This window comes from Pinus tabuliformis, chromosome 8, assembly GCF_031772625.1.
Source record: "Pinus tabuliformis cultivar Carrire ecotype Pingquan chromosome 8, CPIR1, whole genome shotgun sequence".
Taxonomy (NCBI): domain Eukaryota; kingdom Viridiplantae; phylum Streptophyta; class Pinopsida; order Pinales; family Pinaceae; genus Pinus; species Pinus tabuliformis.
The window spans coordinates 439,449,291-439,476,667 of NC_142294.1; positions in this window are offsets into that span (position 1 = coordinate 439,449,291).

Here is a 27,377-nt window from a genome sequence, read left to right on the forward strand (position 1 = left end):
TCAAAGTAGCCCCTTGCTTTTCAAATTCCACTGAGATTCAATCCAACCCCAAGGACTTGTCATGGATGGCCATAATCCAATACATTTGCATATCGGCCTTCTCTTCTTTTAGAATGCAAACATTTCTTTTCAAAATGTTTCATTTAAAACTAGTTCTTGGCCCATCTTGGACCTTTTTAGTTGACCATTTTGAAGATCTTCTAGGATGGTTCATGTCTTCATTTTCCCTTTTCTCTGTGGGAAGCTTTTCAATGGACTGCCTGAAATTACAATATCAGGCTCCTCTAGTGTTTGCATAGCATATGAGTGTGAAGGATAAAACTGAACTGTCTCTAGAGTCCTTTATGCATATGCTTCAAGAATCTATTCTCCTATTCTTTATCAGTTTTATCAGTTACAACATTGTGTAGGTTATTTGAATGTCGCATAGATGCTGATTAATAACTTGGTATCCTTTCTGAAAAGTATTTTAAATAACTATAAATTTAACATAGCGTGATGTTAACAAAATCATATTAAAAAACAGTCATTGGCTTGCATGATGACAAAATATGTAAAGCTTCTTAATGTGAAATTAACCTTAAACAGCGTATCCTTTTGAGTTAGATGGAGGGTATATACTTTGTCATGATATTGGTATGTTATCTGTCTGGCCCAAAGGTGCTATGTTCTAAGAGGCATATCCGTCAAAGGTACCATGTTCATAATTAGTATTTAGCATATCCGTCAACCAATGAGCATATACATAAGTGGAGTCTTCAGGTTTGCTGTTTGAATCGCTAGAAAATCACTTTTAATAATGTGTATTATTAGCTCCATTCAGCTAATAATTTCTTAGCAATCATTAAGTCATATTGGCCATTTGTCCAAATTATTATTAGAGAGGGAAACGTGATGCTATTGCTTTGCTTATGATGGAATATCTTTCTTTAAATTATTAATGTAGTTATTCTTTTCATCTGCCAAAAATGTGTTTCTTGAAATAAATTTCTATAATGAGATCGTATATTTGAAATTAGGTTCAGCATCATGGCTTATCAAGGACACCAGTTCCGAGTTGATTGATCAAGATATAATGATTATATAAATAGTCTTATTGCAAGGTTAAAATATATGAGTCACAGTTTATTGTCTTGGATGTTCTTATTACTGTGGCATGTTTATTATTCATATGATATTAAACTTTGAAATAAAAAATGGTGGGTTTTGTTTTTACAATCACAATACTGATTTTAAAAATGGAAAAAGATTCAATCTCCAATTTCAAAAGAGTTGCACATTCACCTATGTCTAGGTAAATATGTATTTATGTTAGATTCAATCTCCAATTTCAAAAGAGTTGCACATTCACCTATATCTAGGTAAATATGTATTTATGTTTTCTCAATTGTACTGAAATTTTTGTCCATCACTGCATGGTACTTAGGTTTGATAGTGTGTTTTGGATGTGACACGTAAAGAACATTGCTCAGTTGTGACCATGTTCTTTCTCAAGCCCTGGCTACTCAACACGCCATTTGTGACCATGTTCTTTCTCAAGCCCTGGCTACTCAACACGCCATTTGTCACCACGTTCTTTCTAGAGCCCTGGCTACTCAACACGCTTCTGCTTGATATCTTATATTCACATATTTTGAGTCATTGCTCTGGACTTTTTTTCTATTTGAAGTCTGTTAATGGTCCTTGTGTTTTCTTGGTCTTTTATAAAAAAAATTGCCCTGAGATTGATATTATTATTTCATTCAATGAATAGGGAATGTCTGGAAGTGAAGTGCCAGTTGTTGATGTAGAGGATAATTATGTAGTTGTTGATGCAGACGATAATGATGTATCAGTTCATGGTGAAGCATTGGAAGTTCCAGAGAATATGGCCATGGAGGAGAAACACCTAAAAACAGTTGTCTTTCTCAATGAAGCCCTATTTTTTATTTTTGTCATTTCTGATTTTTCAAGTGTGCGAGCCAATGAATCTAGTGGAACACCAATTTAACTGATGCAGTGCAATCTGGTAATCCTTGGGCAGAAATCTGCCCTTCAACCTGGCCACCATCCTTGGCCATTTCTTTCTTGGCAACTTGTTCATCCTTCTTCTCTCCGCTTGGACACTGTCCCACCATAGGGCTGCGTGTCCCTTTAGCTTTGCTATAGCGAACTTAACTCTCCGATCCTCACTGACCTCTTCACACTCAAAATATTTTTCCAATTCGCTGATCCAGTCCAGCAAAACTTCTGTGGACAAGCTTCCGTCATAATTTGGGATTTCTGGTTTAGGCTTGCTACTAGCCAATAGGACCGACCTCAACAATCTCATTTCTGGCCCTTCTTCATCCGATCCATCTGTTGTCACTATGGCTTCTTCTTCGTTGTCATCTCCTACCTCTGGATCCCTTCTCCTTCCTGCTTCAACTGCCTCAAAACGGGCAGTAAGGATCCTGATTTCCTCCCACAATCCTTCCTCTGCTGCTCTTCAAGCACCTCTTCCACGTCCTCGTCTTCCAACTTCCATCTCTGAGGAAAACTCTAAATCCTGCTCTGATACCAATATGATGGGACCAGCCGGTAACTTATATTTTAATACTATTAATAATAATGCACCAATGCTTTAATCAACAATTGTATGATTAGCAAATAATCGGGGGTTAATACATTTGATTAGGCTCTAAACAAATGATTGTTCTGGATATTTATTTGTTGGCATTTATGTCGGAATTCAATGATGTCTGCTGGTTGTACCCGCATGGGTTACTGTTTTCTTGCTATTTGTTGTTACCAAAACCCTCGGTTCTTTGTCATTCGGTCATTTCTCATTTTCGTTTTCGCTACAATGAGGGTTTATACCTGCAACGAGGGTTTGTGCTGCGATTGTGTAGAACTTGGTGGCAAGGTTCTCTGTGCGGCCAGCTATGAGTTCTTTTGTCCATTGGCGAGATATCTCTGCCTGCACTTGTGGCTTTGTCGCTTGGTTTCCTGGGCACTGTATGGAAGGTTTCTTGGTCTGTGTGAGAGGGTTATTGCTTTTTCCGTCTGCTTGGTTATTATACCTTCCCCTATTCCATTGTTTCGTTTTGTTACAGTATTTTTGGTTGTTAGCTTATGGTTGATGGATGACTGTTCTATATTCTAACAGGTCGCAGTCACGGTGGCTTCCTCAGTGTCGCGGTCCTGGCAAGGTAAGTTGTTCCTTCATGCTATTTCTTACCCTCTTCAGTTTTCTTCAGCACTAACAATGTTCACTCCTTGGTCTGCAAGGTTTCACCGTTGACTGTCGCTCAGTGGGGTTTCACTCCTCCAATGCAAATTCTCTTTAGGTAAACGATTTTCCTGACTGTTCTTTCAATTCTCTTTTTCTTTTGCTACTTCCTTCTATACTCAGCATACATTTGACTGACAGTACTCCGTTGGCTCACTGTGCAGGTGAGGGTTTGTTCCCAGGCGTGGTCTACGTAACTGCTACGAGCAATGGCTCCGGTAGGGTCGTTCTCTACTACTGTTGTCAATTTATAGTTTGGTTGTCTCTGTCAGGTTACTGGGCAAAGTCCCAGTACTCCTTAGTTTGATTATCCTTGTTGTTGTGCAGCTCGGAATTCAATTTGTATATAAATTTCGATTGTGCTCTGAACACTTGTAATTTTTGTCCACCTTTCTATGGTGGCCGACTAAACCCTCAGTTTCAGGGGTTTTCTATATCGTGTTATCTTTTCCTCTGTTCTTAACTGAGTATTCGGGACTGTTTGAATGTATAAAAATATTTTGGTTATAAAAGGAATTAACGGGAAAAAAAAAATGTGTAATCTGTTTACCTCTGTTTTAGGGTCGTTATTCAGTGATTATATTCTCATTCGATTCCAAACTGCTCGTACTGTTGTTTGCTTTCGTTTACTTGGACTCCGTTGTGGTTGTTTCCGGAACTCCGTGCTGGGAATGCTCGTTTGGTTTCTCCGTTTGCTCTCTCTATTTAATAGAAGGGAAACAAAAATACAATAGATAGGAATGCACAGTGCTATTTAGTTTGCATACTCAATAGTTAGAGGAAAGTAAATGAATGTCATGGACAAACTGTTACAGATGGATTCAGATATTCGAATGAAAAATTACTTTCTCTTTATTGTATTTCTCTTCTCATGCATTGAACCCCTCCAGAATGTATTACATTGGTTTTTTTATTGTATTTAGACAGTTACTTGAACTATTTTCGGTTACCCTTCAGTTACTTTTATAGTTACACAATTGATGACTATGTTGGGTTTTCTTGTACTGTAGGATTTACAATATTATATTTTTTATGAACAGACAGATGTAAAATGGATTAAGAAAATGACAGAACAACGTAACTGTAATGACACTATCCTAGCTGTATTATTCCTAATATTCCTTAACTAATAATAATAATAATAATAACTAGTTTCTAAACATTGTTTTATTCAATAAATGTAAATGAAACTAAAAGACATTGAACCTGTCCTCCTTAGTTGAGACCAACACTGGCTCATGGTGCTCTTAGCTAGATGCTCCTGCATCAGGCTCCCGGGGTAAGAAAAATTCATGACTCCGGTCCATGAGCTTCTTGACTGAATAGCCCGCCTGCTCTATCTGTCTGGCATTAAGCCACGAACTGTCCTCAATGGGACGATTCTTCCACTTGACTAGATATTGTAGATATTCTTTCCGCCGTATTCGCTTGGCCACCTGAGTGTCGAGGATCCTCTCGATCTTGAGGGGCTGAGCGTAAGGCATTTGTCTCATCCAAGTCTCACTCCCTTCCTGTGTGTCCCGTGTAGGCCATGTTGTGCTGTCCTCTTCTGGACTGGCAGTATATGGAAACAGGTCTACCACATTCAAGATGGGTGAGATGCCTATTCCTGGTGGCAGCTGTAATTCATAAGCATTTGCTGAAAATTTTCGGAGAATTTTCCAGGGGCCTATCTTTTTGTACTTCATTTTGTTGTATGCACCTCTAGGAAAACGCTCCTTGCGCAAATGCGTGAGGACTTCATCCCCCACATTAAACTGTACCTCTTGCCATTTCAAATCTGCTTGCTGCTTATATTTTTTACTGTTGTCCTGCAACTTCATTTTCACCTGCTCGTGTAGATCATTCATTGCTTTGGCGAAATCTTCCCCATTAGCACTCCATCTTTCCTGTTGTCCTAGATCTCGTAACTCATGCACTCCGCGAGGATGCATGCCATATAAGATCTGAAAAGGACTGTAACCCGTGTTGCGGTTGGGCGAGTCGTTGTACGCGAACTCCGCCTGGGAAAGTACTCGATCCCACATTCGTGAGTTTTCCCCGATCAAACTTCGTAGCAGGTTCCCCAAGCTCCTGTTTACCACCTTTGTTTTCCCGTCGGTCTACGGGTGATAAGCAGAGCTGAAACTTAACTGCGTGTCCATCTTCTTCCACAAGGTGCGCCAGAAGTGCCCTGTAAACTTCACATCCCTGTCAGAAAGAATGGACTTAGGTAGGCCGTGTAGCCTGACAATCCTTGTGAAGAACAAGCGGGCCACGTGAGTCGCATCGCAGGTTTTTCTGCAAGGGATGAAATGTGCCATCTTTGAAAACCGATCTACTACTACCATCACTGAATCATAACCCCGCTTCGTCCTTGGTAGACCCAAGACGATGTCCAAGCTAACTAAGTCCCACGGTCTACGCGGAATGGGCAATGGTGTGTAGAGTCCCGTATTCTGATTGTGTCCTTTTGCCAACTGACACACTTTACATCTGGTCACAAATCTCTGCACATCCCTTCGCATTCTTGGCTACTAATAAAAATGGCTGAGCTGCTCTAATGTTTTGTCTATGCCAAAATGTCTAGCTAGAGCTCCACTGTGCTTCTCCCGAATAATATTCTTTCTCATTGAACAATTAGGAATGCATAACTGTCCCCCTTTAAACAATAGCTTCTCCTGCAAGTTATAGTCCAACCATGGACTATTGTTTCTCAGCAAAGGATTCTGACAGGCTTCATAAGCCTCTTTGAAATCCATGTCAGTCTGATACAAGTCTTTCAAATGCTCAAAGCCCAGCACTTGTAACGTACTCTCCTACAAGAGCAAGGCCCTTCTGCTCAACACGTCTGCCACCTTGTTGGCCTGCCTGCTAATGTGTTTCAACACAAAGGTGAAACTCTATAAATATTCAACCGACTTAGCATGCTTGTGATTTAGATTATACTGTTGCATCACATATTACAGGGCAGAATTATCTGAAAATAAAACAAACTCATTCCCCAACATATAGTGTCTCCAATGCTTCAATGCTTGGACGACAGCATAGAATTCCTTGTCGTAGGATGAATACTTCTTCCTTCTTTCATTCAACTTCTCGCTGAAAAACGCAACAGGTTTGTCTTCTTGGCTAAGTACAGCTCCAATGGTCGTATCGCTTGCATCACAGCGAACCTGAAAAAGCTTTTTAAAATCTGGCAATCTCAGGATCGATCTTTCTATGATCTTCTTCTTCGGTAGCTGAAAACTCCTTTTTTCTGCCTCGGTCCAACAAAAACGCTGACTTGCCTTCTTTATAGTGTCCAACATAGGTGCGCAGATTTCACTAATATTCCTTATAAATTTACGGTAAAAACTTGCCAGTCCATGAAAACTACGTACCTCAAACAGACTTTTTGGGGATGGCCAGTTGACAATTGCTGCAATCTTCTCTGGGTCCATCTTCAACTCGTTTTCTGCAATCATAAAACCCAGATAAACGAATTCTTTTTGTAGAAAAGTGCATTTTTTCAAATTTATCAGTAGCTTATTCCGCTGCAATTTTTCCAGCACACTTCGAACATGTCGAAAGTGTTCCTCCCTTGTCTTGCTGAAAAGTAATATATCATCAAGGTATACTATTACAAATTTTCCAATGAACTCTTTTAGCATTTCGTTCACCAGTTGCATAAACGTACTGGGTGCATTAATCAATCCGAATGGCATTACCAGCCACTCATACAGTCCTTCATTGGACTTGAAGGCTGTCTTCCACTCATCCCCTTCCCTGATTCGAATTTGATGATACCCACTTTTTAAATCAATCTTTGAGAAATATGCTACCCCGCTCAGGCAGTCCATCATATCGTCCATTCGTGGCAGTGGAAATCTGTACCTGATGACAATTTTATTGATGGCCCTCGAATCCGTGCACATTCGCCATTCTTCTCCTTTCTTGGGAGCGAGAAATGTTGGAACTGCGTAGGGGCTCAAATTCTCCCTTATCAGCGCTTTATCTAGCAATTCCTGCACCTGTTTTCTAATTTCCTCATTGTCTTTGGGGCTCATCCGATACGCTGCCTTATTCGGTAGACTTGCTTCAGGTATAAAGTCAATATGATGACTTATACTTCTCTTGGGAGGCAATTTATCTGGTAAGTCGTACACTACTATATCGCTGAATTCATGTAGCATTTGCTGAATTTCCGCAGGCAAATCTAACACCTCTGTGTGTAACAGCACCGCTTTTTCTCTTATCACAACAACGTAGTTTACTTCACTATCTTCAATCTGCTTCAAAAACTGTTTCCACCCATTAGTAACACTCTCGTCCTGCTTGTTTCTGTTGTCTCCTCCTCCTTGATGGGCACAAGTGTGTGCTTGATCCCATCGTTGACAAACTTATAAAAGTTCGTCTTCCCGTCATGCACTACCTTCCAGTCATACTGCCATGGCCTTCCTAGCAGTATATGACATACGTCCATCGGGATAATATCACAAATAACCTTATCCTTATACCTGCCAATATGGAACTCAACTTCACACTGTTCATCCACCAACAGCTGATGGCCTTTCTGCAACCACGATACCATGTAAAGTGGGGTGGTTCAGCCGCTTCAAACCCAACTTCTCTACCATCTCTATGGCAACCAGATTATTCGTGCTCCCACTATCGATAATCATCTTGCAGCATTTTCTGTGCGACTTACAAACTGTCCGGAACAATGCTTTCCTTTGAGTTTTTCCAGCTATCTCTTTGGCTGGTTTCAGCAACACTTTGTTCAGAACTAAGGCTTCCCCTATTTCTAGCACATTTTCTGCTTCCTTTGGAGGTGCCTCTGCTTCCTCTGGTTGTGCAACATACACCCCTCTTTGACCAACTTGTTCCGCATTAGGACACTCAAAGGATCTGTGCCCCCACTTGTGGCACCTATAGCACTGATAGTTAGCTCCTCTGCCTCGGCCATTTCCTCTTCCTCGCTGATATGGCTTGCCACCTCTAGTGCTGTCTCCTTTTTCTGTTGTCCCGGAAGTTTTGGAACTGTTGCCTTCTTCACTATTGCTAGCATTTTTTCCTCTGCCATAAGACTGTCCTCTTCCTTTGTCGGTTCCCCGTCCTCTCCTAGCATTTTTCTTTCTGGTGATCTTCTCCTCTGCCTTCATGGCACTCTGGTATGCTTCTTCTATATTTTTTGGGGAAAGAATGTTGATTTCATCTAATATTTCCAATCTCAAACCATTTACATACCTTGTTGTTTTCTTCGAGGTGTCCTCTGTATAACCAGCTCTTAAATTTACCCAGTAGAATTCTTCAGTATACTTTCTCACTGTCATCCCTTTTTGTTTCAAATCCCGCACTTGCCGATGCAGTGCAATCTGGTAATCCTTGGGTAGAAATATGCCCTTCAACTTGGCCACCGTTTTTGGCCATTTCTTTATTGGCAACTTGTTCATCCTTCTTCTCTCCGCTTGGACACTATCCCTTCAGCTTTGCTGCAGCAAACTTACCTCTCTGATCCTCACTGACCTCTTCACACTCAAAATATTTGTCCAATTCGCTAATCCAGTCCAGCAGAACTTGTGTGGACAAGTTGTCGTCATAATTTAGGATTTCTGGTTTAGGCTTGCTACTAGCTAATAGGACCGACCTCAACAATCTCATTTCCGGCCCTTCTTCATCCGGTCCATCTTTTGTCACTATGGCTTCTTATTCACTGTCATCTCCTACCTCTAGATCCCTTCTCCTTCTTGCTTCAACTGCCTCCAAATGGGCAGTAAGGATCCTGATTTCCTCCTGCAATCCTTCCTCTTTTGCTCTCCGAGCACCTCTTCCACGTCCTCGTCTTCCAACTTCCATCTCTCGGGAAAACTCTAAATCTTGCTTTGATACCACTATCATGGGACCAACCCGTAACTTATATTTTAATACTATTAATAATAATGCACCAACGCTTTAATCAACAATTGTATATTAGCAAATAATCAGGGGTTAATACATTTGATTAGGCTCTAAACAAATGATTGTTTTGGATATTTGTTTGTTGGCATTTATGTCGGAATTCAATGATGGTCTGCTGGTTGTACCCACCTCGGTTACTGTTTTCCCGCTCTTTGTTGTTACCAAAACCCTCGGTTCTTTGTCATTCGGTCATTTCTCATTTGCGTTTTCTCTGCAATAAGGATTTAATCCTGCAACGAGGGTCTGTATGCACCCAACTATGAGTTCTTTTGTCCGTTGGGGAGATATCTCTGCCTGCACTTGTGGCTTCGTCGCCTGGTTGCCTGGGCACTGTATGGAAAGTTTCTTCGTCTGTGTTAGAGGGTTATTGCTGTTTCCATCTGCTTGGTTATTATACCTTCCCCTGTTCCATTGTTTCATTCTGTTACAGTCTTTCTGGTTGTTAGCTTATGGTTGATGAATGATTGTTCTGTATTCTAACAGGTCGCAGTCACGGTGGCTTCCTCAGTGTCACAGTCCTGGCAAGGTAAGTTGTTCCTTCATGCTATTTCTTACCCTCTTCAATTTTCTTCAGCACTAACAATGTTTGCTCCTTGGTCTGCAGGGTTTCACCGTTGACTGTGGCTCAGTGGGGTTTCACTCCTCCAATGTGAATGCTCTTCAGGTAAACAATTTTCTTAACTGTGCTTTCAATTCTCTTTTTCTTTTGCTACTTCCTGGCTATACTCAGCATACATTTGACTGACAGTACTCCGTTGGCTCACTGTGCAGGTGAGGGTTTGTTCCTAGGCGTGGTCTCGTAGGGTCATTCTCTGCTACTATTGTCAATTTATAGTTTGGTTGTCTCTGTCAGGTTACTAGGCAAAGTCCCAGTACTCCTTCGTTTGATTATCCTTGTTGTTGTGTGACCCGGAATTCAAATTGTATATAAATATCGACTGTGCTTTGAACACTTGTAATTTTTGTCCACCTTTCTATGGTGGTCGACTAAACCCTCACTTTCAGGGTTTTTCTATATCATGTTATCTTTTCCTCTGTTCTTAACTGAGTATTCGAGACTATTTGAATGTATACAAATATTTTGGTTATAAAAGGAATTAACAGGAAAAAAATTTGTGTAATCCATTTACCTCTGTTTTGGGGTCGTTATTCAGTGATTATATTCTCATTCGATTCCGAACTACTCATATTGTTGTTTGCTTTCGTTTACTTGGATTTTGCCGGAACTTCGTGCTGGGAACGCTTGCTTGGTTTCTTCGTTTTCTCTCTCTGTTTAATAGAAGGGAAAAAAAAATACAATAGATAGGAATGCACAATGCTATTTAGTTTGCATACTCAATAGTTAGAAGAAAGTAAATGAATGTCATGGACAAACTATTACAGATGGATTCAGATATTCGAATGAAAAATTACTTTCTCTTTATTGTATTTCTCTTCTCATGCATTGAACCCCTCCAGAATGTATTACATTGGTTTTTGTATTGTATTTAGGCAGTTACTTGAACTGTTTTCAGCTACCCTTCAGTTACTTTTATAGTTACACAATTGATGACTATGTTGGGTTTTCTTGTACTGTAGGATTTACAATATTATACTTTTTTATGAACAGACAGCTGTAAAATGGATTAAGAAAATGACATAACAACGTCATTGTAATGACACTATCCTAACTGTACTGTTCCTAATATTCCTTAACTAATAATAAAAATAAAAAACTAGTTTCTAGACACTGTTTTATTCAGTAAATGTAAATGAAACTAAAAGACATTGAACCTATCCTCCTTAGCTGAGACCAACACCCAGTCATGGTGCCCTTAGCTGGATGCTCCTGCATTAGGCTCCTAGGGTAAGAAAAATTCATGACTCCGGTCCATGAGCTTCTCGACTGAATAGCTCGCCTGCTCTATCTGTCTCGCGTTAAGCCATGAACTGTCCTCAATGGGACGGTTCTTCCACTTGACCAGATATTGCAGATATTCTTTCCGCCGAGTTCGCTTGGCCACCTGAGTGTTGAGGATCCTCTCGATCTTGAGGGGCTGAGCATAAGGCATTTGTCTCATCCAAGGCTCACTCCCTTCCTGTGTGTCTCGTGTAGGCCGTGCTATGTTGTCTTCCTCTGGACTCGCAGTATATGGAAACAGGTCTACCACATTGAACATGGGCGAGATGCCTATTCGTAGTGGCAGATGTAATTCATAAGCATTTGCTGAAAATTTCCGGAGAATTTTGCAGGGGCCTATCTTTTTGTACTTCAGTTTGTTGTATGCACCTCTAGGAAAACGCTCCTTGCGCAAATGCGCGAGGACTTCATCCCCCACATTAAACTGTACCTCTCGCCGTTTCAAATCTGCACGTTGCTTATATTTTTTACTGTTGTCCTGCGACTTCATTTTCACCTGCTTGTGTAGATCATTCATTACTTTGGCAAAATCTTCCCCATCAGCACTCCATCTTTCCTGCTATCCTAGATCTCGTAACTCATGCACTCCACGAGGATGCATGCCATATAAGATCTGAAAAGGACTGTAACCCATGTTGCGATTGGGCGAGTCGTTGTAAGCGAACTCCGCCTGGGCAAGTACTCGATCCCACATTCGTGAGTTTTCCCGTTCAAACTTCGTAGCAGGTTCCCCAAGCTCCTATTTACCACCTCTGTTTGCCCATCGGTTTGCGGGTGATAAACAGAGCTGAAACTTAACTGCATGTCCATCTTCTTCCACAAGGTGTGCCAAAAGTGCCCTATAAACTTCACATCCTTGTCAGAAAGAATGGACTTAGGTAGACCGTGTAGTCTGACGATCTTTATGAAGAACAAGTGGGCCACGTGAGTGGCATCGCTAGTTTTTCTGCAACGGATGAAATGTGCCATCTTTGAAAACCGATCTACTACTACCATCACCAAATCATAACCCCGTTGCGTCCTTGGTAGACCCAAGATGAAGTACAAGCTGACTGAGTCCCATGGTCTACTCGGAATGGGTAATGGTGTGTAGAGTCTCGTATTTTGATTGTGTCCTTTCACCAACTGACACACTTTACATTTGGTCACAAATCTCTGCACATCCCTTCACATTCTTGGCTAATAATAAAAATAGTTGAGCTGCTCTAATGTTTTGTCTATGCCGAAATGTCCGGCTAGACCTCCACTGTGCTTCTCTCGAACGATATTCTCTCTCATTGAACAATCAGGAATGCATAACTGCCCCCCTTTAAACAATAGCTTATCCTGCAAGTTATAGTCCAACCATGGACTATTGTTTCTCAACAAAGGATTATGACAGGCTTCATAAGCCTCTTTGAAATCCGTGTCGGTCTGATACAAGTCTTTCAAATGCTCAAAGCCCAACACTTGTATCATACTCCCCTGTAAGAGCAAGGCCCTTCTGCTCAACGCGTCTGCCACCTTGTTGGCCTACCCGCTAATGTGTTTCAACACAAAGGTGACACTTTACAAATATTCAACCAACTTAGCATGCTTGTGATTTAGCTTATGTTGTTGCATCACATATTGCAGTGCAGAATTATCTGAAAATAAAACAAACTCATTCCCCAACAGATAGTGTCTCCAATGCTTTAGTGCTTGGATGATAACATATAATTCCTTGTCGTATGATGAATACTTCTTCCTGCTTTCATTCAACTTCTCGCTGAAAAACACAATAGGTTTGTCTTCTTGGCTAAGTACAGCGCCAATGGTCGTACCGCTTGCATTACAGCGAACCTGAAAAAGCTTTTTAAAATATGGCAATCTCAAGATCGGTCTTTCTGTGATCTTTTTCTTTAGTAGCTGAAAACTCCTTTCTGCTGCCTCAGTCCAACGAAAACGCTGACTTGCCTTCTTTATAGTGCCCAACATAGGTGCGCAGATTTCACTGAAATTATTTATAAATTTACGATAAAAACTTGCCAGCCCATGAAAACTACGTACCTCAAACAGACTTTTTGGGGATGGCTAGTTGACAATTTCTGCAATCTTCTCTAAGTCCATCTTCAACTCGTTTTCTGCAATCACAAAACCTAGATATACCAATTATTTTTTCAGAAAAGTGCATTTTTTCAGATTTATCAGCAGCTTATTCTGCTGCAATTTTTCCATCACACTTCGAACATGTCAAAAGTGTTCCTCCCTTGTCTTGCTGAAAATTAATATATCATCAAGGTACACTATTACAAATTTTCCAATGAACTCTTTCAGCATTTCAATCATAAGTCACATAAAGGTACTGGGTGCATTACTCAATCTGAATGGCATTACCAGCCACTCATACAGTCCTTCATTGGTCTTGAAGGTTGTCTTCCACTCATCCCCTTCCCTGATTCGAATCTGATCATACCCACTCTTTAAATCAATCTTTGAGAAATATGCTGCCCCACTTAGGCAATCCATCATATCACCCGTCTGTGGCAGTGGAAATCTGTACCTGATGGTAATTTTATTGATGGCCCTTGAATCCATGCACATTTGCCATTCTCCTCCTTTCTTGGGAGCGAGAACTGTTGGAACTGCGCAGGGGCTCAAATTCTCCCTTATCAACCCTTTATCTAACAATTCCTACATCTATTTTCTGATTTCCTCATTATCTTTGGGGCTCATCTGATACACTGCCTTATTCAGTAGACTTTCTCCAGGTGTAAAGTCATTATGATGACTTATACTTCTCTTGGGAGGCAATTTATCTGGTAAGTCGTCCACTACTATATCGCTGAATTCATGCAGCATTTGCTGAATTTCCGCAAGCAAATCTGATACCTCTGTGTGTAACAACGCTGTTTTTTCTCTTCTCACAACAGCATAGTTTACTTCACTATCTTCAAATTGCTTCAAAAATTGTTTTACACCCATTAGTAACACTCTCATCCCACTTGTTTCTGTTGTCTTCTCCTCCTTGATGGGCACAAGTGTGTGCTTGATCTCATCTTTGACAAACTTATAACAGTTTGTCTTCCCGTCATGCACTACCTTCCAGTTATACTGCTATGGCCTTCCTAATAGTATATGACATATGTCCATCAGCATAATATCACAAATAACCTTATCCTTACACTTGCCAATATGGAACTCAACTTCACACTGTTCATCCACCAACAGTTGATGGCCTTTCTACAACCACGATACCTTGTAAGGAGTGAGGTGGTTCAGCCGCTTCAAACCCAACTTCTCTACCATCTCTGTGGCAACCAGATTATCCGTGCTCCCACTGTCAATAATCAGCTTGTAGCATTTTCCGTGTGACTTACAAACTGCCGTAACAATGATTTCCTTTGAGTTTGTTCAGTTGTCTCTTTGGCTGGTTTCAGCAACACTTTGTTCAGAACTAAGTCTTCCCCTGTTTCTGACACATTTTCTGCTTCTTGTGGAGGTGCCTATGCTTCCTCTAGTTGTGCAACATACGCCCCTCTTTGACCAGCTTGTTCCGCTTCAGGACATTCAAAGGATCTGTGCCCCCACTTGTGGCACCTGTAGCACTGATAGTTAGCTCCTCTGCCTCGGCCATTTCCTCTTACTCACCTATATGGCCTGCCACCTCTAGTGTTGTCTCCTTTTTCTGTTGTCCCAGAAGTTTTGGAACTGCTGCCTTATTCACTATTGCTGGAAGTTCATCCTCTGCCATAAGACTGTCCTCTTTCTCTGCCGATTCCCCGTCCTCTCCTAGCATTTTGTTTTTCTAGTGATCTTCTCCTCTGCCTTCATGGCACTCTGGTATGCTTCTATATTTTTTAGGGAAAGAATGTTGATTTCATCTAATATTTCTAATCTCAAACCATTTACATACCTTGTTGTTTTCTCCGGGGTGTCCTCTATATAACCAGCTCTTGAATTTACCCGGTAGAATTCTTCAGTATACTCTTTCATTGTCATCCCTTTTTGTTTCAAATTCCACACTTGCTGATGTAGTGCAATCTGGTAATCCTTGGGCAGAAATCTTCCCTTCAACTTGGCCACCATCCTTGGACATTTCTTTATTGGAAACTTGTTCATCCTTCTTCTGTCCGCTTAGACACTGTCCCGCCACAGGGTTGCGTGTCCCTACAACTTTGCTGCAGCGAACTTAACTCTCTGATCCTCACTAACCTCTTCACACTCAAAATATTTGTCCAATTCGCTGATCTAGTTCAACAGAACTTCTGTGGACAAGCTGTCGTCATAATTTGGGATTTCTGGTTTAGGCTTGCTACTAGCCAATTGGACCGACCTCAACAATCTCATTTCCGACCCTTCTTCATCTGATCCATCTGTTGTCACTATGACTTCTTCTTCACTGTCGTCTCCTACCTCTGGATCCCTTCTCCTTCCTGCTTCAACTACCTCCAAACGGGCAGTAAGGATCCTCATTTCCTCCCACAATCCTTCCTCTGCTGCTCTCTGAGCAACTCTTCCACGTCCTCGTCTTCCAACTTCCATCTCTCAGGAAAACTCTAAATCCTACTCTGATACCACTATGATGGGACCAGCCCGTAACTTATATTTTAATACTATTAATAATAATGCACCAATGCTTTAATCAACAATTTTATGATTAGCAAATAATCGAGTGTTAATACATTTGATTAGGATCTAAACAAATGATTGTTCTGGATATTTGTTTGTTGGCATTTATGTCGGAATTCAATGATGGTCTGCTAGCTGTACCCGCCTCGGTTACTGTTTTCCCGCTCTTTGTTGTTACCAAAACCCTCAGTACTTTGTCAATTTCTCATTTGTGTTTTCGCTGCGATGAGGGTTTATACCTGCAATGAGGGTTTATACCTGCAATGAGGGTTTGTGTTGCGACTGTGTAGAACTTGGCGGCAAGGTTCTGTGTGTGCCCAGCGATGAGTTCTTTTGTCCGTTGGCAAGATATCTCTGCCTGCGCTTGTGGCTTCATCACCTGGTTGCCTAGGCACTGTATGGAAGGTTTCTTCGTCTGTGTGTGAGGGTTATTGCTATTTCCGTCTGCTTGGTTATTATACGTTCCCCTGTTCCATTGTTTCGTTCTGTTATAGTCTTTCTAGTTGTTAGCTTATGGTTGATGGAAGACTGTTCTATATTCTAACAGGTCGCAGTGATGGTGGCTTCCTCAGCATCGCAGTCCTGGCGAGGTAAGTTGTTCCTTCATGCTATTTCTTACCCTCTTCAGTTTTCTTCGGCACTAACAATGTTCGTTCCTTGGTCTGCAGGGTTTCACCGTTGACTGTGGCTTAGTGGGGTTTCACTCCTCCAACGCGAATGCTCTTCAAGTAAACGATTTTCCTGACTGTGCTTTCAATTCTCTTTTTCTTTTGCTACTTCCTTGCTATACTCAGCATACATTTGATTGACAGTACTCCGTTGGCTCACTGTGCAGGTGAGGGTTTGTTCCCAGGCGTGGTCTACGTAACTGCTACGAGTAATGGCTCTGGTAGGATCATTCTCTGCTATTGTTGCCAATTCATAGTTTGGTTGTCTCTGTCAGGTTACTGAGAAAGTCCCAGTACTCCTTCGTTTGATTATCCTTGTTGTTGTGCGACTCGGAATTCAATTTGTATATAAATTTTGACTGTGCTCTGAACACTTGTAATTTTTGTCCGCCTTTCTATGGTGGCCGAATAAACCCTCACTTTCAAGGTTTTTCTATATCATGTTATCTTTTCCTATGTTCTTAACTGAGTATTCGGGATTGTTTGAATGTATACAAATATTTTGGTTATAAAAGGAATTAAAAGGAAAAAAAAAATTGTAATCCATTTACCTCTGTGTTGGGGTCGTTATTCAGTGATTATATTCTCATTTGATTCTCAACTGCTCATACTGTTGTTTGCTTTCGTTTACTTGGACTCAGTGGTGGTTGTTGCCGGAACTTTGTGCTAGGAACGCTCATTTGGTTTCTTCGTTTTCTCTCTGTGTTTAATAGAAGGGAAACAAAAATACAATAGATAGGAACGCATAGTGCTATTTAGTTTGCATACTCAATAGTTAGAGGAAAGTAAATGAATGTCATGGACAAACTATTACAAATGGATTTAGATATTAAGATGAAAAATTACTTTCTCTTTATTGTATTTCTCTTCTCATGCATTGAACCCCTCCAGAATGTATTACATTAGTTTTTGTATTGTATTTAGACAGTTAGTTGAATTGTTTTCGGTTACCCTTTAGTTACTTTTATAGTTACACAATTGATAACTATGTTGGGTTTTTTTGTACTGTAGGATTTAAAATATTATATTTTTTATGAACAGACAACTGTAGAATGGATTAAGAAAATGACATAACAACGTAACTATAATGACACTATCCTAACTGTATTGTTCCTAATATTCCTTAACTAATAATAAAAATAAAAAACTAGTTTCTAGACACTGTTTCATTTAGTAAATGTAAATGAAACTAAAAGACATTGAACCTGTCCTCCTTAGCTGAGACCAACACCTGGTCATGGTGCCCTTAGCTGGATGCTCCTGAATCAGGCTCCCGGGGTAAGAAAAATTCATGACTCTGGTCCATGAGCTTCTCGACTGAATAGCTCGCCTGCTCTATCTGTCTGGCGTTAAGCCACGAACTATCCTCAATGGGACAGTTCTTTCACTTTACCAGATATTGCAAATATTCTTTCTGCCGAGTTCGCTTGGCCACCTGAGTGTCGAGGATCCTCTCGATCTCGAGGGGCTAAGCGTATGGCATTTGTCTTATCCAAGTCTCACTCCCTTCCTGTGTGTCCTGTGTAGATCATTCATTGCTTTAGCGAAATCTTCCCCATCAGCACTCCGTCTTTCCTGTTGTCCTAGATCTCATAACTCATGCACTCCGCGAGGATGCATGCCATATAAGATCTGAAAAGGACTGTAACCCGTGCTGCGATTGGGCGAGTCGTTGTAAGCGAACTCCGCCTGGGCAAGTACTCGATCCCACATTCGTGAGTTTTCCCGTTCAAACTTCGTATCAGGTTCCCCAAGCTCCTATTTACCACCTCTGTTTGCCCGTCGGTTTGCGGGTGATAAACAGAGCTGAAACTTAACTGCATGTCCATCTTCTTCCACAAGGTGTGCCAAAAGTGCCCTATAAACTTCACATCCTTGTCAGAAAGAATGGACTTAGGTAGACTGTGTAGTCTGACGATCTCTATGAAGAACAAGTGGGCCACGTGAGTGGCATCGCTGGTTTTTCTGCAACGGATGAAATTTGCCATCTTTGAAAACCGATCTACTACTACCATCACCGAATCATAACCCCGCTGCGTCCTTGGTAGACCCAAGACGAAGTCCAAGCTCACTGAGTCCCACGGTCTACGGAGAATGGGCAATGGTGTGTAGAGTCCCGTATTCTGATTGTGTCCTTTCACCAACTGACACACTTTACATCTAGTCACAAATCTCTGCACATCCCTTCGCATTCTTGGCCAATAATAAAAATGGTTGAGCTGCTCTAATGTTTTGTCTATGCCGAAATGTTCGGCTAGACCTCCACTATGCTTCTCCCGAATGATATTCTCTCTCATTGAACAATCAGGAATGCATAACTGTCCCCCTTTAAACAATAGCTTCTCCTGCAAGTTATAGTCCAACCATGGACTATTGTTTCTCAGCAAAGGATTCTGATAGGCTTCATAAGCCTCTTTGAAATTCATGTCAGTCTGATCCAAGTCTTTCAAATTCTCAAAGCCCAGCACTTGTATCGTACTCTCCTGCAAGAGCAAGGCTCTTCTTCTCAACGCGTTTATTATCTTGTTGCCCTGCCCGCTAATGTGTTTCAACACAAAGGTGAAACTCTGCAAATATTCAATTGACTTAGCATGCTTGTGATTTAGCTTATGATGTTGCATCACATATTACAGTGCAGAATTATCTGAAAATAAAAAAAAACTCATTCCCCAACAGATAGTGTCTCCAATGCTTCAATGCTTAGACGACAGCATAGAATTCCTTGTTGTAGGATGAATACTTCTTCCTGCTTTCATTCAACTTCTTGCTGAAAAGCGCAACAGGTTTGTGTTCTTGGCTAAGTACAGCTCCAATGGCCGTAGCGCTTGCACCACAGCAAACCTAAAAAAGCTTTTTAAAATCTGGCAATCTCAGGATCGGTCTTTCTATGATCTTCTTCTTGAGTAGCTGAAAACTCCTTTCTGCTGCCTCGGTCCAACGAAAACACTGACTTGCCTTCTTTATAGTGTCCAACATAGGTGCGCAGATTTCACTGAAATTCCTTATAAATCTACGATAAAAACTTGCCATCCCATGAAAACTACGTACCTCAAACAGACTTTTTGGGGATGGCCAGTTGACAATTGCTGCAATCTCCTCTAGGTCCATCTTCAACTCGTTTTCTACAATCACAAAACCCAGATAAACCAATTCTTTTTGCAGAAAAGTGCATTTTTTCAGATTTATCAGCAGCTTATTCTGCTGCAATTTTTCCAGCACACTTCGAACATGTCGAAAGTGTTCCTCCCTTGTCTTGCTGAAAATTAATATATCATCAAGGTACACTATTGCAAATTTTCCAATGAACTCTTTCAACATTTCGTTCATCAGTCGCATAAAGGTATTGGGTGCATTACTCAATCCAAATGGCATTACCAACCACTCATACAGTCCTTCATTGGTCTTGAAGGTTATCTTCCACTCATCCCCTTCCCTGATTTGAATCTGATGATACTCACTCTTTAAATCAATCTTTGAGAAATATGTTGCCTCGCTCAGGCAGTCCATCATATCGTCCATTCGTGACAGTGGAAATCTGTACCTGATGGTAATTTTATTGATGGCCCTCGAATCCATGCACATTCGCAGTTCTCCTCCTTTCTTGGGAGCGAGAACTCTTGGAACTACGCAGGGGCTCAAATTCTCCCTTATCAGCCCTTTATCAAGCAATTCCTACACCTATTTTTTGATTTCCTCAATGTCTTTGGGGCTCATCCAAAACACTGCCTTATTTGGTAGACTTGCTCCAGGTATAAAGTCAATATGATGACTTATACTTCTCTTGGGCAGTAATTTATCTAGTAAGTCGTCCACTAGTATATCATTGAATTCATGCAACATTTGTTGAATTTCCGCAGGCAAATCTGACACCTCTGTGTGTAACAGCTCTGTTTTTTCTCTTCTCACAATAGCATAGTTTACTTCACTATCTTCAATCTGTTTCAAAAACTATTTTCCACCCGTTAGTAAGACTCTCGTCCCGCTTGTTTCTGCTATCTCCTCCTCCTTGATGGGCACAAGTGTGTGCTTGATCCCATCTTTGACAAACTTATAACATTTCGTCTTCTCGTCATGCACTACCTTCCGGTCATACTGCCATGGCCTTCCTAGCAGTATATGACATACGTCCATCAGCATAATATCACAAATAACCTTATCCTTATACCTGCCAATATGGAACTCAACTTCACACTGTTCGTCCACCAACAACTGTGGCCTTTCTGCAACCACGATACCTTGTAAGGAGTGGGGTGGTTTAGCCGCTTCAAACTCGACTTCTCTACCATCTTCGTGGTAGCCAGATTATCCGTGCTCCCACTGTCAATAATCAGCTCGCAGTATTTTCCGTGCGACTTACAAACTGTCTGGAACAATGCTTTCCTTAGAGTTTGTTCAGCTGTCTCTTTGGTTGGTTTCAGCAACACTTTGTTCAGAACTAAGGCTTCCGCTATTTCTGACACATTTTCTGCGTCCTGGCGAGGTGCCTCTGCTTCCTCTGTCTGTGCAACATACGCCCCTCTTTAACCAGCTTGTTCCGCTTCAGGACACTCAAAGGATTTGTGCCCCCACTTGTGGCACCTGTAGCACTGATAGTTAGCTCCTTCGCCTCGGCCATTTCCCCTTCCTCGCTGATATGGCATGCCACCTCTAGTGATGTCTCATTTTTTGCTGTCCCAAAAGTTTTGGAAGTGCTACCTTCTTCACTATTGCTGGCCATTTCGTCCTCTGCCATAAGACTGTCCTCTTCCTCTGCCAGTTCCTCGTCCTCTCTTAGCATTTTGTTTTCTGGTGATCTTCTCCTCTGCCTTCATGGCACTCTGGTATGCTTATTCTATATTTTTCGGGGAAAGAATTTTGATTTCATCTAATATTTCCAATCTCAAACCATTTACATACCTTGTTGTTTTCTCCGGGGTGTCCTCTATATAGCCAGCTCTTAAATTTACCTGGTAGAATTCTTCAATATACTCTCTCACTGTCATCCCTTTTTGTTTCAAATTCTGCACTTGCCGTTGCAATGCAATCTGGTAATCCTTGGGCAGAAATATGCCCTTCAACTTGGCTACCATCCTTGGCCATTTCTTTATTGGCAACTTGTTCATCCTTCTTCTCTCCGCTTAGATACTGTCCCATCACAGGGATGTGTGTCCCTTCAGCTTTGTTGTAGCGAACTTAACTCTCTGATCCTCACTAACCTCTTCACACTAAAAATATTTGTCCAATTCACTGATCCAGTCCAGCAGAACTTCTGTGGACAAGGTGTCGTCATAATTTGGGATCTATGGTTTACCCTCGCTACTAGCCAATAGGACCAACCTCAACAATCTCATTTCTAGCCCTTCTTCATCCAACCCATCTGTTGTCACTATGGCTTCTTCTTCGCTGTCATCTGCTACCTCTGGATCCCTTCTCCTTCCTGCTTCAACTGCCTCCAAACGGGCAGTAAGGGTCCTGATTTCCTCCCGCAATCCTTCCTCTTCTACTCTCCGAACACCTCTTCCACGTCCTCGTCTTCCAACTTCCATCTCTCACGAAAACTCTAAATCCTGCTCTGATACCACTATGATGGGACCATCCCGTAACTTATATTTTAATACTATTAATAATAATGCACCAATGCTTTAATCAACAATTGTATGATTAGCAAATAATCGGGGGTTAATACATTTGATTAGGCTCTAAACAAATGATTGTTCTGGATATTTGTTTGTTGGCATTTATTTCGGAATTCAATGATGATCTACTTGTTGTACCCGCCTCGGTTACTGTTTTCCCGCTCTTTGTTTTTACCAAAACCCTCAGTTCTTTGTCATTCAGTCATTTCTCATTTGTGTTTTCACTACGATGAGGGTTTATACCTGCAACGAGGGTTTGTGCTGCGACTGTGTAGAACTTGGCGGCAAGGTTCTGTGTGCGTCTCGCTATGAGTTCTTTTGTCCGTTGACGAGATATCTCTGCCTACACTTGTGGCTTCGTCGCCTGGTTGCCTGGGCACTGTATGGAAGGTTTCTTCATCTGTGTGAGAGGGTTATTTCTATTTCCGTCTAATTGGTTATTATACCTTTCCATGTTCCATTGTTTCTTTTTGTTACAGTCTTTCTGGTTTTTAGCTTATGGTTGATGGATGACTGTTCTGTATTTTAACAGATCGTAGTCACGGTGGCTTCCTCAGCATCGCACTCCTGGCAAGGTAAGTTGTTCCTTCATGTTATTTCTTACCCTCTTCAGTTTTCTTCGGCACTAACAATGTTCACTCCTTGGTCTGCAGGGTTTCACTATTGAGTGTGGCTCAGTGGGGTTTCACTCCTCCAACATGAATGCTCTTTAGGTAAACGATTTTCCTGCCTGTGCTTTCAATTCTCTTTTTCTTTTGCTACTTCCTGGCTATACTCAGCATACATTTGACTAACAGTACTTCGTTGGCTCACTATGTAGGTGAGGGTCTGTTCCCAGGCGTGGTCTACATAACTACTACGAGCAATGGCTCCAGTAGGGTCATTCTCTGCTACTGTTGTCAATTTATAGTTTGGTTGTCTCTGTCAGGTTACTGGGAAAAGTCCCAGTACTCCTTCGTTTGATTATCCTTGTTGTTGTGTGACCCGGAATTCAATTTGTATATAAATTTCGACTGTGCTCTGAACACTTGTAATTTTTGTCCATCTTTCTATGGTGGCCGACTAAACCCTCACTTTCAGGGTTTTTCTATATCATGTTACCTTTTCCTCTCTTCTTAACTGAGTATTCGAGACTGTTTGAATGTATACAAATATTTTGGTTATAAAAGGAATTAATAGGAAAAAAAATTGTGTAATCCGTTTACCACTGTTTTGGGGTCTTTATTCAATGATTATATTCTCAGTTGATTCTGAATTGCTCATAATATTGTTTGCTTTCGTTTACTTGGAATCTGTTGTGGTTGTTGCCGGAACTGCATGCTGGGAACGCTTGTTTGGTTTCTCTGTTTGCTCTCTCTGTTTACTAGAAGGGAAACAAAAATACAATAGATAGGAATGCACAGTGCTATTTAGTTTGCATACTCAATAGTTAGAGGAAAGTAAATGAATGTCATGGACAAACTGCTACAGATGGATTTAGATATTCGAATGAAAAATTACTTTCTCTTTATTGTATTTCTCTTCTCATGCATTGAACCCCTCCAGAATGTATTACATTGGTTTTTATATTGTATTTACACAGTTATTTGAACTGTTCTTGGTTACCCTTCGGTTACCTTTATAGTTACACAATTGATGACTATGCTGGGTTTTCTTGTACTGTCAGATTTACAATATTATTTTTTTTATGAACAAACAACTGTAAAATGGATTAAGAAAATGACAGAACAACGTAACTGTAATGACACTATCCTAACTGTATTGTTCCTAATATTCCTTCACTAATAATAAAAATAAAAGACTAGTTTCTAGACATTGTTTTATTCAATAAATGTAAATGAAACTAAAAGACATTGAACCTGTCCTCCTTAGCTGAGACCAACACCCGGTCATGGTGCCCTTAGCTGGATGCTCCTGCATCAGGCTCCCGGGGTAAGAAGAATTCATGACTCCAGTCCATGAGCTTCTTGACTGAATAGCCGTCTGCTCTATCTGTCTGGCGTTAAGCCACGAACTTTCCTCAATGGGACAGTTCTTTCACTTTACCAGATATTGCAGATATTCTTTCCACCGAGTTCACTTGGCCACCTGAGTGTCGAGGGTCCTCTCGATCTCGAGGGGCTGAGCATAAGGCATTTGTCTCATCCAAGTCTCACTCCCTTCCTGTGTGTCCCGTGTAGGCCGTGCTATGTTGTCTTCCTCTGGACTTGCAGTATATGGAAACAGGTCTGCGACATTGAAGAAGGGCGAGGTGCCTATTCCTGGTGGCAGCTGTAATTCATAAGCATTTGCTGAAAATTTCTGGAGAATTTTGCAGGGGCCTATCTTTTTTTACTTCAATTTGTTGTATGCACCTCTAGGAAAACGCTCCTTGCGCAAATGTGCGAGGACTTCATCCCCCACATTAAATTGTACCTCTCATCATTTCAAATCTGCGCGCTGCTTGTATTTTTGACTGTTATCCTGCAACTTCATTTTCACCTGCTTGTGTAGATCATTCATTGCTTTGGCGAAATCTTCCCCATCAGCGCTCCGTCTTTCCTACTGTCCTAGATCTCGTAACTCATGCACTCCGCGAGGATGCATGCTATAAAAGATCTGAAAAGGACTGTAACCCGTGCTGCGGTTGGGCGAGTCATTGTAAGCAAACTCTTCCTGGGCAAGTACTTGATCCCACATTTGTCAGTTTTCCCCGATCAAACTTCGTAGCAGGTTCCCCAAGCCCCTGTTTACCACCTCTGTTTGCCCATCACTCTGCGGGTGATAAGCAAAGCTGAAACTTAACTTCGTGTCCATCTTCTTCCACAAGGTGCGCCATAAGTGCCCTGTAAACTTCACATCCCTGTCAGAAAGAATGGACTTAGGTAGGCCATGTAGCCTGACGATCTCTGTAAAGAACAAGTGGGCCACGTGAGTGGCATCGCTGGTTTTTCTGCAAGGGATGAAATGTGCCATCTTTGAAAACCAATCTACTACTACCATCACTGAATCATAACCCTGTTGCGTCCTTGGTAGACCCAAGAAAAAGTCCAAGCTGACTGAGCCCCATGGTCTACTTGGAATGCGCAATGGTGTGTAGAGTCCCGTATTCTGACTGTGTCTTTTCGCCAACTGACACACTTTACATCTGGTCACAAATCTCTGCACATCCCTTCGCATTTTTTGTCAATAATAAAAATGGTTGAGTTGCTCTAATGTTTTGTCTATGTCGAAATGTCCGGCTTGACCTCCACTGTGCTTCTCCCGAATGATATTCTCTCTCATTAAACAATCAAGAATTCATAGCTGTCCCCCTTTAAACAATAGCTTCTTCTGCAAGTTATAGTCCAACCATGGACTATTGTTTCTCAGCAAAGGATTCTGACAGGCTTCATAAGCCTCTTTGAAATCTGTGTCGGTCTGATACAAGTCTTTCAAATGCTCAAAGCCCAGCACTTGTATCGTACTCTCCTGCCCGCTAATGTGTTTCAACACAAAGGTGAAACTCTGCAAATATTCAACCCACTTAGCATGCTTGTGATTCAGCTTATGTTGTTGCATCACATATTGCAGTGCAGAATTATCCGAAAATAAAACAAACTCATTCCCCAACAGATAGTGTCTCCAATGCTTCAGTGCTTAGACGATAGCATAGAATTCCTTGTCGTAGGATGAATACTTCTACTTGCTTTCATTCAACTTCTCGCTGAAAAACACAACAGTTTTGTCTTCTTGGCTAAGTGCAGCTCCAATGGTTGTACCGCTTGCATCACAACGAACTTGAAAAAGCTTTTTAAAATCTGGCAATCTCAGGATCAGTCTTTCTGTGATCTTCTTCTTCAGTAGCTGAAAACTCCTTTCTGCTGCCTCGGTCCAACGAAAAGGTTGACTTGCCTTCTTTATAGTGTCCAACATAGGTGCGCAGATTTCACTAAAATTCCTTATAAATTTACTGTAAAAACTTGCCAGCCCATGAAAAATACGTACCTCAAACAGACTTTTTGGGGATGGCTAGTTGACAATTGCTACAATCTTCTCTGGGTCCATCTTCAACTCTTTTTCTGCAATCACAAAACCTAGATAAACCAATTATTTTTGCAGAAAAGTGCATTTTCTCAGATTTATCAGCAGCTTATTCTGCTGCAATTTTTCCAGCACACTTCGAACATGTCGAAAGTGTTCCTCCCTTGTCTTGCTGAAAATTAATATATCATCAAGGTACACTATTACAAATTTTCCAATGAACTCTTTCAGCATTTCGTTCATCAGCCACATAAAGGTACTGGGTGCATTACTTAGTCCGAATGGCATTACCAGGCACTCATATAGTCCTTCATTGGTCTTGAAGGTTGTCTTCCACTCATCCCCTTCCCTGATTCGAATCTGATGATACCCACTATTTAAATCAATATTTGAGAAATATGCTGCCCCGCTCATGCAGTCCATCATATCATCCATCCGTGGCAATGGAAATCTGTACCTAATGGTAATTTTATTGATGGCCCTCGAATCTATGCACATTCACTATTCTACTCCTTTCTTGGGAGTGAGAACTGTTGGAACTGTGCAGGGGCTCAAACTCTCTCTTATCATCCCTTTATCTAGCAATTTCTGCACCTGTTTTCTAATTTCCTCATTGTCTTTAGGGCTCATCCGATACACTGCCTTATTCGATAGACTTGCTCCAAGTATAAAGTCAATATGATGACTTATACTTCTCTTGGGAGGCAATTTATCTGGTAAGTCGTCCACTACTATATCGTTGAATTCATGTAGCATTTGCTGAATTTCCGCAGGCAAATCTGATACCTCTATGTGTAACAACACCGTTTTTGCTCTTCTCACAATAGCATAGTTTACTTCACTATCTTCAATATGCTTCAAAAACTGTTTTCCACCCATTAGTAACACTCTCGTCCCGCTTGTTTCTGCTGTCTCCTCCTCCTTGATGGGCACAATTGTGTGCTTGATCCCATCTTTGACAAACTTATAACAGTTCGTCTTCCCGTCATGCACTACCTTCCGATCATACTGCCATGGCCTTCCTAGCAGTATATGATGTACGTCCATCAGCATAATATCACAAATAACCTTATCCTTATACCTGCCAATATGGAACTCAACTTCACACTGTTCGTCCACCAATAGCTCATGGCCTTTCTGCAACCACGATACCTTGTAAGGAGTGGGGTGGTTTAGTCGCTTCAAACCCAACTTCTCTACCATCTTTGTGGCAACCAGATTATCCGTGCTCCCACTGTCAATAATAAGCTTGCAGCATTTTCCGTGCGACTTACAAACTGTTCGGAACAATGCTTTCCTTTAAGTTTGTTCAGTTGTCTTTTTGGCTGGTTTCAGTGACACTTTGTTCCGAACTAAGGCTTCCCCTGTTTTTGGCACATTTTCTGCTTCCTGGGGAGGTGCCTCTACTTCCTCTGGCTGTGCAACATATGCCC